General features: G+C 55.3%; 1 protein-coding gene across 2 annotated transcripts in view; it reads left to right on the top strand.

Annotated features, from left to right (window-relative positions):
- The window catches only part of ZFYVE21 (zinc finger FYVE-type containing 21), a 293,833-nt gene that overhangs the window by 279,278 nt on the left and 1,840 nt on the right, over positions 1-12,715 (top strand). The window lies entirely within an intron of this gene.

Below are 12,715 nucleotides of genomic sequence, written 5' to 3' on the forward strand. Positions count from 1 at the left end.
AAGTAAAGCTCAATGCCCTCTTTAACCTCTATTTGAAAAACCTTGTCCACCAGCGTTTCGGGGAGGAGCCGCCAAGTAGGTATCGACGATCTCTCCCGCAGCCAGTTAATAGACAGTAACTGTGGGTTGTGGTCAGATATGGTCCTAGCTAAATACTCGGAGTGTGTTGTCAAATGGGCTATGGATTGGGAACATAATATCGTATCTATCCTGACATGTAACTCGTGCAGAGCTGAGGAAAAAGGAATAATCCCTATCTTGAAGGTGGTGTACGCGCCAAGTATCCACTAAGCCCCAGTTCCCCTGCCATTCTGAACATTTCCTAGCTAATCGACGAACTGGAGAGTCAACTAGTGGGGGATGTGACGTATAAAGAACTACGTCCGTTATGGAGTTAAAATCCCCTCCCATTATCACTGGGCCGGCTAGGTAATGGGCTAAAGCCCCTGATACTCGGTCCAGGAAGGGTGCTTGATCCACATTTGGAGCATAAATGCTACTAAGTACAACATCTCTGCCGTACAGCCTCCCCTCTACTGCCACGTATCTGCCTTCTGGGTCTAAAATATGGTTTGTGGCCTGGAAGGGGACAACCGCTCGCACCTAGATCAGCACCCCTCTGGCAAACGCTGAATACGACGTGCTAAACACTTGACCCCTCCACCTACGCTGCAGCGCCTGCCCCTCCGCCTTAGTAAGATGGGTCTCTTGAAGCAAAGCTATTTAAACGCCTCTTCACACTAGATATGCATGTACCTTATGCCGCCGCGCCATAGTGTGCAGACCTCGTACGTTCCATGTGATACAACACAATTCAGGTAACCTCCCTATGGCAACCATACCTCCACCTCCTGGTTCTCACCATTTGCATGCCCACACCAAGGTCGCTTCCCCAAACAACAACATCCCAATCAACATCCCCCCCCCACAACAGGACCTAATATAAGACTATTAGCCCCCATCCAAACCATGTTACAACTCGCACAGCGATCTCCCATAGTAGTCACTACAGGCCTGCCTTAAGGGCAATTGGGGGTTGCTCGGCTCCAACAGGCAGCCGCGCCAGCCCTCACCCGCAGTGTTTCGATCCCCCACATAATTTGCCAAATCTATCCCCTCCTACATCATTCTCAGTCGCAATCATATGTCCAACCATTCTGAGTCAGTGTGGCAACCTCCAGTGGCCATTCAGTGAGACTATTCATCGAGCATGCCCTCCGCTGTCCTGGGCGTAACTTCCGGACCCCTATTGCGATCTGTTTCCTATTGCTCAGCATCTGAACGCAACTTATCCTCCTCTGTGTCTGTCCCTACCACCGACTCAGTTTTCTGTGAGCCAGTGATCGAGGACGTCGCCTCCAGTGCTCCTTGTCTCTCCGCCGCTACTTGTGACATCAATTGTGATCTCAGGGTCCTGTTTCTTCTCCTTATCCTCTGCATCCGAGGCGCTTTGGGCGGGTCTGACTGGTGTCTCTCTTTGTGATCCGTGCCCGCTCTGTAGGTTTCCAGCCAGGCCCACGTTTACTCTGGTGTGAGAAAGAACTGTGTTGTGCTATCCACAATAACTCTCAGCTTCGCAGGGCAAATCAATGAATACTGGATCCCCTCCTCCCGGAGCTCTTTCTTAACTGCCAGGAACGATGCACGGCGCCTTTGAATTTCCTGTGTGTAATCTGGAAAGGTTGTGACTTTACTATTCCCCACCGCAAAGGGGCCAGCCGTTCGCGCTTTCTGTATCAGCAGATCCCTATCCTTTTACTGAAGTAATCCAGCCACTACTGGCCTGGGGGGGGCGCCCGGTAGTGGAGGTCGCTCCGGGACCCTATGAGCTCTCAAGGGTGAAGAAGGTGGACAATCCTACCGGCGCAACCACTGTCTTAAGCCAGTTCTCCAAATAGGTGATCATATCGGCCCCTCCGTTTTCTCCGGGAGACCCACCACGTGTATATTATTGCGTCTGTTTAGACTTTCGGAATCCTCTGCTTTCCTTTCTAATGCCACTATACGGTCCATAGCATCCGCCATTTTGGCTGCCAGGGTGGCGTGGGCCGGCGTCAAGTCCCGAAGGGTAACCTCATTTGTTTTCACTCTGTCTGCCAATTTAGAGTGGTCTGCCTGCAAAAGCCCTAGCCCAGTTGCCACCTGCGCAATGTCTTCTTGAAGGGCTTCCTTCGATGCAGCTATGGCGTCAAGGATCCTCTCAAACTGCTGCTGGAGTCCCTGCTCCGGAATCGCTTCAGCGGCACCCTGCCCCGTTTTACTAGCATCATTCATGTCTGCGGATTCGTCCTTTTTGCCCTTAGGCTTCATCACAGCTAGGCGAGTACTCCCAGACCCCCACTGAGTCCCGCTCCTCCACTAAGCCTCCAGTAGATAACGAGCTCTACTTGGATTGTGCACAGTAGCCTTCAGGGATCCATCTGAGGTCGTGAGGTGGAGCAGATCTCCCCCCCCCCCCCCCGGACTGATCACAAGGTGCCCCGCCGCACCAGTGCCTCCACAGTGCCACCAGCCCCTGTAGAGGATACCGTTGCTTAGTGCCCCTTAAGTGTAGCGCTAGCGGTTGATCAGAGCCCAATGCAACATAGGCCTATTGCAATGGCCGGTCATCCCCAGACGAACAAGTTACTTACCTTCGGTAACGATATATCTGTAAGAAACATTAGTTAGTGTTAGATTCCTTACCTTAGAATATCCCCAGGCGTCAGTCTGGATCCGGAAACTTTTGCGTAGCAGTACCCCTGCGCGTCGGTAGGCGTCGTCTGCAGGCGTCCCCTGCGGCTCCGCGTCCGTCGTTGGCGTCGTGCGCCGTGATGACGTCGCTGGAGTATATAGACGCCGCCTCCGCGCGCTGACGTCAGTTCTTTGTACACAGCTTTTCCGCGCCAGAAAACGCAGAGCTATGAGAGAACCAACACTGGTGCCATTTGAAACTAGGGCCCTGAAAGGGATGTCCTTAACCCTAGGTATCAGTTTGCAGAACGGGGAGGGAGGAAGGGAGGGTTCGGTAAGGAATCTAACACTAACTAATGTTTCTTACAGATATATCGTTACCGAAGGTAAGTAACTTGTTCATCTGAAAGAAACACGTTAGTGTTAGATTCCTTACCTTAGAATAGATACCCCAGCAATACCAACCCCGGTGGTGGGTCTGCGAACCAATACATTCCTACACCAGAAAGTCCTGGAGGACAGAACGGCCAAAGAAGCCATCCCTCCAGACTTGACTGTCCAGGCAGTAGTGCCTCGCAAAGGTATGCAGCGAGGCCCACGTAGCCGCCTGGCAAATGTCCTGCAAAGGGACTCCCCGTCCCAGGGCAGTAGTAGCAGCCGTGGCCCGAGTGGAATGGGCCCTCAGCCCAACAGGAGGCTCCTTCCGAGCCAAAGAGTAGCACGCTTTGATGCACAGAACGACCCACCGAGAGATGGTGCGTTTACACACCGCCCGTCCCTTCTTCGCACCCACGTAGCCAACAAACAGTTGGTCATCCACCCAGAACTGGCGCGTGCGACCCATATAAAATGAAAGCGCACGTTTTGGGTCCAGACGATGGAGCCGCTCTTCATCCTTTGAAGGATGCAGAGGCGGGAAGAAGGAAGGGAGGGTGATGGACTGCCCGATGTGAAAAGCAGAAACTACTTTGGGCAGGAAGGAAGGTCTAGTCCTTAGAACCACCTTGTCAGGATGAATGGACAGGAAAGGAGGTTGGACAGAAAGGGCCTGGAGCTCACTCACTCTCCTGGCAGAGGTGATGGCAACCAGGAAAGCCGTCTTCAAAGTCAGGAGACGAAGAGAACAAGAATGAAGGGGCTCAAAGGGAGCACACATTACAAAGGTAAGAACCAGGTTCAAGTCCCACTGAGGCATCACAAACGGAACAGGTGGATACATGTGTGTGATGCCCTTCAAGAATCTCTTAACAATCGGGGACTTGAACAAAGAAGGCTGATCAGGAAGCCTCAGAAAGGCTGAAAGGGCAGAAAGGTAGCCCTTGATAGTGCCCAGAGCAGAGCCCTGCTGGGCAGAAACAGAAGAACCTCGGAAAGAGGGGCAGAAAGAGGATCCACAGCCTTTGCTGTGCACCATGCCACAAATCTGTTCCACCGACAGGCGTATAACGACTTAGTGGAGGGACGCCTGGCTGCCAGAATTACGTCACAGACTTCAGGAGGCAAGTCAAATAGCCTCAACTGCCGCCGCTCAATCTCCAAGCATGGAGGTGGAGACTGGACAGGTTCGGGTGGAGGACCGTCCCCTGCTGCTGCGACAGAAGGTCCTCCTGAAGGGGCAGGCGGATCGGGGGACCGACTGACATGCTGAGTAGCTCGGGATACCAGTACCTTCGAGCCCAGTCCGGAGCCACAAGGATAACTTGGGCCCGGTCGCACCTGATCTTCTTCAGCACTCTGGGCAGAAGTGGTATAGGCGGAAAGGCGTATAACAGACCGCAACTCCACTCGCGCCGAAAGGCGTCGCCGTGCGAGTGCCGTCTTGGAAACTCCAACGCGCAGAACTGATGACATTGCGCGTTCTCTTCTGTGGTGAATAGATCTAACCAAGGCTCTCCCCATTGCAGAAAGATGCCTTGCGCCACGTCCGAGTTCAGACCCCATTCGTGATCCATCGAGCACCGACGGCTGAGTTCGTCCGCCCTGGCGTTCAGAGAGCCTGCCAGGTGTTGAACCGTCAAAGTCACGCCCTGACGTTCCAGCCACTGCCAGAGGCGCAGAGCCTCCTGGCAAAGGGTCCACGACCCCACTCCGCCCTGTTTGTTGCAGTACCACATGGCGGTGGTGTTGTCGGTGAACACCTGCACTACACTCCCGTTGACAAAGGGGAGGAATGCCTTCAGTGCTAGACTAATCGCCCGCAGCTCCAACAGGTTGATATGGAGCCGGGACTCCGACGGAGACCAGATGCCTCTGATCTCTGCCTCTCCCAAGTGGCCCCCCCAGCCCTGGAGGGACGCGTCCGTCACGACAACGTGCTCCGGTTGGGGAAGGGAGAGGGATCTGCCTCTGACCCAATCGCGGTCCGTAAGCCACCACTGCAGTTGTGTCGCAGTGCCCTCCGAGATCAAGACGTGGTCGGACAAGTTGCCCTGATGCTGGGCCCACTGAAACTTCAGGGCCCACTGAAACTTCAGGTCCCACTGCAGAGCCCGCATCCGCCACCGGGCGTGATGCACCAGAAGGATGCAGGAAGCCATCAGACCCAGCAGCCGCAGCGTCAACCTGACCGAAACCCGGGATAGCGGCTGAAAGATGGGAATCAAAGCCTGTATATCCCGGACCCGCCGTTCCGGAGGATAAACCCGAAACTGCGCCGAGTCCAGAACCGCTCCGATGAAAAGGAGCTTTTGAGAGGGACACAGGTGTGATTTCGGCACATTGATGGAGAACCCCAGGTCGTGCAAGAGGTCTGCCGTCATCTGAAGGTGGTGGACGACTGTCTGGGGCGAGCCCGCCTTCAACAACCAGTCGTCTAGGTAGGGGAAGACTGAAACCCCTAACCGGCGCAGATGGGCTGCGACCACCGCCATCACCTTTGTGAACACCCGTGGGGCGCTGGTAAGGCCGAAGGGGAGCACGATAAACTGAAAGTGCTCCTGGTCTACCGTGAACCGCAGGTAACGCCAATGGGCCGGCAGGACGGGGATGTGAAAATACGCATCCTGCAAGTCCAACGCCACCATCCAGTCTTGTGGGTCTAGAGCAGCCAAGACCTGAGCTAACGTCAACATCTTGAACTTCTCCTTCCGGAGGCAGCCGTTGACGTTCCTTAGATCCAAGATAGGACGTAGGCCCCCCTTGTCCTTCTTGGGTACCAGAAAGTAGTGGGAATAGCAACCACGCCCTACTTCTGGCCCAGGAACGCGCTCGATGGCCCCCTTGGCCAAGAGGGCCGTAACTTCCTCCTGCAGAAGTGTCAAGTGGTCCCCCGACACGGTGGCATGGCTGGAGGAGCAGTCTCGAAGGGGAGGGAGTAGCCCCTTCGGACGAGTTGCAGCACCCACCTGTCCGACGTAATTGTGCGCCAGCGAGCGTGGTGATGGCGAACCCTGCCACCCACTGGCGTCACATGGGGCCGAAAGCACGGACTAGGAGGATTTGGAGGCAGATGCTGCGGGGGGAGTTGTGGCCTGACCCCGCCGTTGACCCCGACCGCCTCCACGGCGGTTTCCACGGCCGCCACCGCGTTGAAAAGATTGTTGCGGTGCGTGGCTGGCAGCACGTGTGGGGACGCCACTTCCTTGGCCACGAAAGGGGCGAAACGAACCCGTTTGCTGGCGCTGGGTCGAAAGACCCAAGGACTTGGCCGTGACCCTGGAGTCCTTGAAGCGTTCCAGCGCGTGGTCCGCCTTGTCACCAAAGAGGCGACAGCCATCGAACGGCATGTCCATCAAGGAATTTCGGACGTCTGCCGAAAAGTTGGCGGATCTCAGCCAGGCGTGGCGACGAATCGCCACCGTCGTTGACATAGCTCTGCCCAGCGAGTCGGTCGTATCAAGACCACACCGTATGGAATACTTAGCTGCGTCTCGGCCCTCAGCCACAGCCTTGCCGAGCTTCGCCCGCACCTCCATGGGGCATTCTGGCAGCACTTCCGCGACCGTGTCCCACACAGAGTGGGTGTAGCGGCCCAAGAGGCATGCGGTGTTGCAAGACCGCAGTCCCAGACTCAGGGACAAGAAGACCTTTTTACCATACTGGTCACACCTCTTGGATTCCCGATTGGACGGGGCCGACGGGAATGCGGTCTGGGAGGTAGAGGCTTGGATCACCAGACTCTTAGGGGTGGGATGGGCGGACAGGAATTTGGGGTCGTCCGGACAAGGACAGTGGCGCCTGGCCACGTTCCGATCAACAGGCGAACCTGAAGCGGGCCTGGACCACGTGCCCAACAGAACGTCTGACAAGGCTTCGTTAAACAGCAGCAGTGGCTCCTGTGGGCATGACTGCGGTTTGAAGACCTCAGTGAGGATGTTAGGCCTCACGGCCGCGACGGGGAGCTCAAGGTGTAAGGCCTTGGCAGCCCTCATCAGCACCACTGAAAATGCAGCACCCTCCACCGACTCCACGGAAGGAGGAGAGATAAAACCAGGGTTAGGAGAGTCGTCCAGACCACTGGCATCCCCCAAATCACCTGTCCAGTCCAGGTCATACTGGCACTCACGTGACAGAGGGTCCTCAGACCCCTCCCAACCTTCCCCGTACTCTTCATCATCTCCATACTCTGAGTCAACGATGTAGACCGGCTCCTCGGGGTTCACAGGCCCCATCGGCGTCGAGCCCGGCGTCGATCGACGCCGGTCCGACTCCGCGTCCGGATTCGGGGGAGGAATGGGGACGGCGCCGCCCGGAGCCGGCACCGGAGCCCCGGCCGAAGCCGGCACAGGAGAACCGGCGCCGCGCGGGGGCGGCGTCGGGGGGTAACCCAGATGGAATCGGCGCCGAACCAGCCGGTAGGCCAGCCGGCGTCGACCCCGAAGGCCCTTGCGGCGCCGGGGTCGGAGCTGTCTGCGGCACCGGGGCCGAAGCACCCGATGGCGTCGAGCCAGGGACACCCGATGGCGTCGAGCCAGGGACACCCGACCCGTCAGGGCCTCCAGACGGTAGCACTGGGCCCGAAGGCGCCGTAGGCCCAGTCGGAGAACTGAGCGCCCTCATGGCCATGAGGTACGCCTCAATCTCCTCAGGCGTCGCACCGTGCCCAGGGACCGGAGGGTATGGGGCAGGCCGCGCCGGCGACTCTCGCGGAGCCGGGTTCACCCGAACCCCCGGCCGCGTCGCGCGAGCGTCGGGGGGAGTCGGGGGTACGATGACGATGCCCCGACTTCTTGTGTTTCTTACCTGATGAGCCCGACGAATGGTGACTACTTCCGGAGCGCTCGGCGCGGCTCCGCGACCGCTCCCTCGAACGCTCCCTGGACCTCCGGCCGGACCGAGACCGCTCCCAACGCGGGGCCGACACCCGGAGCTCAAGCAGCTTGCGGGACCGCTCCAGTCTAGCCTTGTTAGTGAGAGCCCGGCAGTCGACGCAGGCGTCCACGTCGTGGTCGGGGCCCAGGCACCGGAGACAGAGTTGGTGATGGTCCGTGACCGACATCGTGCGGTCACACCCGTCACAATTCTTGAAACCGGGCATCCTACCAGGCACCAAAAAGAGATAGAAGTTACAACAAAGTTGGTCAAAAGACCGGAGTACTGCTCTTCGGATCTGCGCTTGCTGGCGCGGAAAAAAGAAGAACTGACGTCAGCGCGCGGAGGCGGCGTCTATATACTCCAGCGACGTCATCACGGCGCACGACGCCAACGACTGACGCGGAGCCGCAGGGGACGCCTGCAGACGATGCCTACCCACGCGCAGGGGTACTGCTACGCAAAAGTTTCCGGATCCAGACTGACGCCTGGGGATATTCTAAGGTAAGGAATCTAACACTAACGTGTTTCTTTCAGATATAGAGCGCTTCGCTTGCGTTAGCCGTTGCCCAATCATACACGTGGCCCATGAGGATTTCGCCCAGTCGTGAGGCCTCAGGTGCTCGGAGGATTTAATGGAGGTCTCGGTGTGCCTCCTTCCCGCCCAGGGACCCACTTGGGGCTGCAGCGCTGTCCCCGATGGCCAGTTCCTGTGGTCGCAGGATGCCCTGCTCTCTTCTCCAGTGTTAGTCGTTTAGGGGAGGACACTCGCACCGCTCATACCTCTTCCCTGTATCAGTACAGCATTGTTCACGGGGCCCGTTGCACTTAGCCACACTCCTTCACTCAGGTGCATGCCGTGCTGTGCGCCCGACTCCCGCCCCACCTCCGCAGCACAGGGCACGGGCACACCGCACCGCACTCAACCGGGCACCGTTGTCGGGATTCTTCAGCGGCTGCACTCTTCCTCGCACGTGTTCTGCCGCGCACTGTGCCGCGTTGCGGTATCTCCGGAGGCCTCAGGTCGCCGCCCCCGATCACCAGCTCCCGGCAACACCACCACCACAGGGCACCCTGGGTTCCGGTCAATCTCTGTTGGTGGCAATTCCCAGCGACTGCTCACTGATGCAGGCTCAAGCGCTCAGCTCCATAGCGCACCCCGCAGTAGTCTTTCGTGTTTGCGGCTGAACAGCCGCTCAGCCGCCATTTGCAGGGCTTGGCTACAGGCTGCTACGAACTTCAGGGCTCAGAGCACAGAACTCGCCGCCACCGCTCCCCGCCTCTTCGTGTGGCAGAAGCACATCTCCAAAGCACCTGCGCTCACTCGTTGGTCCCGTAGCCGGTCCCCGATAAGGTCCGCACCGCGGATGCTCAACAACATCCGGGCCCCGTCGCCATCTTGCCGTCCCTAACAGGCTGGCTCTGTCACGGCGATCCGCTCCCTGGGCCGCGCAGGAGGCCCCCGCTGCTCCACATTCGAGAGTCCGCGTGATGTGAATGCCTCAGAGTCCCGGTGTGCTAGGTATGGTTAGCAGCGTAGGGGGATTAACAGGATGTTTGTAGGGATCGGGCACGGAGCTCCGGGCTCACGCCGCCATTCCCATCGGCGTCCAAGCCACGCCCCTCGTAGCCTATCTACCTCATGCTAAAAATGTTGGTCTTTGTCCCAGCCAATCAGCTCACAGCACCCTCTAGAACCCTCTTTGCAGAGCAAGTTCTCCTCAGATTTTCACTGCACGTCGTGTGGAAGGGAGTCTCCCTGAGTCTTTACTCAGTTTCTTCTCTACTTTAGGATGTCTGACAAAAAGGCTCCATGTTGATGACCAACATAAGGACTGCATTTATTGCCTTAATCCAAAACATGAGGCAAAAAATTGTAAGATCTGCCGCACATTCCCTCTCAAGACCTTAAGGGATATGGAGGCCAGAGTCCTCTTATGGCTCAAATAGGCTTCAACTGATGATGAAGGCAGAGCTTCGACCTCAAGTAAGAGAGCTAGATCGCAGGAGGATTATCCAAGTGAGGGGAGAAAACATGTTAAAACCTCCCACTCGACTTTGGGCTCTTCACAGAGATCTCCTTCTTCTCTCCCTGAAGCCCCAGCTCTCAAGGAATCTACAAAAAAACAGTGAGTAAGACCTCTTCTCTCTCCTCACCTGTGACTACCATCTCATCTTCTGATCCTTCGTCGACGGCTACGATTTCCACCACAACCATCACTTCTCCTATCCTGTCTACTAAGATCTCCATTGTGACTAAAAGAACAATCGTCGACGATCTGTCGACGACAGTCTCGTCATCTAAGAAGCACTCGTCGACAAACACCATTGAAGCCTGTCGAAGTCATCTACGGTACCGTCGACGAAGAAGCAAGCCAGTCGACGGTGGTTCCATCGACGTCGAGTCCGTCGACGATCCTGTTTTCGACACCTCCAGCAAAACCAATAGCTGTTGCTTCAGCAAAGCCTCCAACCACTATACAGGCTTTTCCTACGCCGCTTTCTTCTAAAACTTTTCAATTAATATCATACCAGCGGCAAGAAGGTTCTTAAATCTCGCCACTTACGCCCTCCCATCTCTTAGAGACATGTTCATGAAGAGGAGAATGATTGAGGATGATGACAATGAGGGGGCTTTTGGGATAGCTCACCATCCTTCAGAATTGAACATTAAGTGCGAAAATGATAATGATTATGAGAAGGAGGATGATGACTATTCTGACCATTACTATCAGGAGGACATTGTAGTGCCTCATCAGACAGAATACCAAAGGCGATCTCGTCCTTCGGAATCCAGCCATCTGCCTCCGAGCCTTATTCAGGATTTACAGGCCATCGTCGCAGACTATAAGCAACGTTTTCCGCTGCAGCAGGTCGTGCCTCCACCCCAACCTGCTGTTCCGGTTCCACAACCTGAGATTCCACCACCTAGGTCTCCAATAACGGAACCTCCACAACCTGATTTGCCTACTCAAACTCCGGATACTTCTTCAGATGAAGAAGTAGAGGAGGGCGAGTTACCAAATAATCCTCCGTTAGATCCAGGGGATAGTTAAGTTATTCCCATGCCGTGTTCACCAACTCCACAACCTTCAGACTCACCACCTGAAGACATAGGTGGGTTCCATAATCTTATGCAACTAGACTACCGGTAACAGAGGAACAGGAAATGTTTTCTTCATGATTTTAAAGAAGAAACTAGGAAGGTGTCCAGAGCCATTCCTAATATAGATTATATCTGGAAAGAAGGCGTCAAAGTGATGAAAAATCCTGCTTCTGTGCCAGCCATGTTACCAAGGATTGATAAAAAAATATTGCGCTCCTCTCTATAGTCCTTCATCCCTCATTGGACACCTGCGGGGTCATCTCGCAGGCCGCGCAGCAAAGATCGAAAAACCCAGCCACCCCCATCACTACACCACCAGAGAAGGAGGGGCGTCGATGGACCTTATCGGTAAAAAAAAAATTCCACCATGGTTGCTGCCTCGATCAGAGCTGCAAATTCTTTGGCGATTAGAGGGCACTATGATCGCCAAATGTGGTCCGAGATGGCTGGAATGATTAATCTAATTCCAGAAGATAAAAGGCAGGAGGCACGCAAGATCTTAATGGAGGGGGAACGTGCAGCTGCAGAAACCATCGACTGCGCTTTGGATATTGCAAATATGAACTTTAGGCAACTGGCAGGAGCTGCAGTTCTCAGACGACAGGGCTGGCTAAAGGCTACCACCTTTAGGCCCGAGGTCCAACTAAAGATCTTGGACATGGCTTATGACAGAGTCTCCATTTTGGGAAACACATCAACGAGGCTCTCCAAGCAATCAAGACGGACACTGACACCGCAAGATCCCTAGGTTCTTTACAGTATAAGAGGGGATCTTTTAGAGGTGCTAGAGGATGTGGATACTCCTCTAGAGGAAGCTACTACCAACAAGGCAGACAATATCAGCCTCAATACCGGCAAAATGATCAGTCTTATCGCCAGTCCGGAACAGCTAGTTTCTCTCGCCAAGGCGGACGAAAGCGCACAAACATTCAAGGGCGAGACACTCACAGAAAACAGTGAAATCAGCCGGGCGCCAACCTTATTTCCCTCCCTCCCTGTGGGCGCGAAGATATCTGCCTTTCTAAAACAGTGGCAGCGGATTACTTCCGATCAGCGGGTGCTGGACTTAGTTCAACATGGACACATCCTGGAGTTTGTCACCAAACCACCTATAACTCCGCCCAGGGGTCCCCCTCGTCTTCACTTATTGTTCAAGGAGGTTCGCTCCTCAAGAACGCTATAGAAAAAGTCCCAGTTCATCAGAGGCGGACAGGCTTCTATTCCCATTTTTTCCTCATAAAGAAGAAATCAGGGGAATGGCGACCGATTTTGGATCTGCGCAATCTCAACAGATATCTCAAGAAGCAGGGTTTCCACATGGTTACTCTTTTGGAAATTCTAAGTTGCCTAAACGAGGGAGATTTTATGGCTTCTTTGGACATGGAAGACGCTTACTTTCACATCCCAATTCACCCAAAACATCGAAAGTATCTCCGTTTCACTGTGGCTGGCGCCCATTATCAGTTCAAAGTTCTCCCATTTGACCTCCAGTCTGCTCCAAGGATTTTTACGAAGTGCCTGGCTCCGGTAGCGGCGGCACTACGCTCTGCAGGGATCCAGGTTTTCCCGTACTTGGACGACTGGCTAGTCAAAGGTCCATCAAAGTGCAGAGTACAGAACGACATAGCAGAGTGTTGCAATCTCTTTGCATCCCTAGGTCTCACTGTGAACGAAACTAAATCTCAA

The sequence above is a fragment of the Lissotriton vulgaris genome, chromosome 9 (genome assembly GCF_964263255.1).
Source record: "Lissotriton vulgaris chromosome 9, aLisVul1.2, whole genome shotgun sequence".
NCBI lineage: Eukaryota > Metazoa > Chordata > Amphibia > Caudata > Salamandridae > Lissotriton > Lissotriton vulgaris.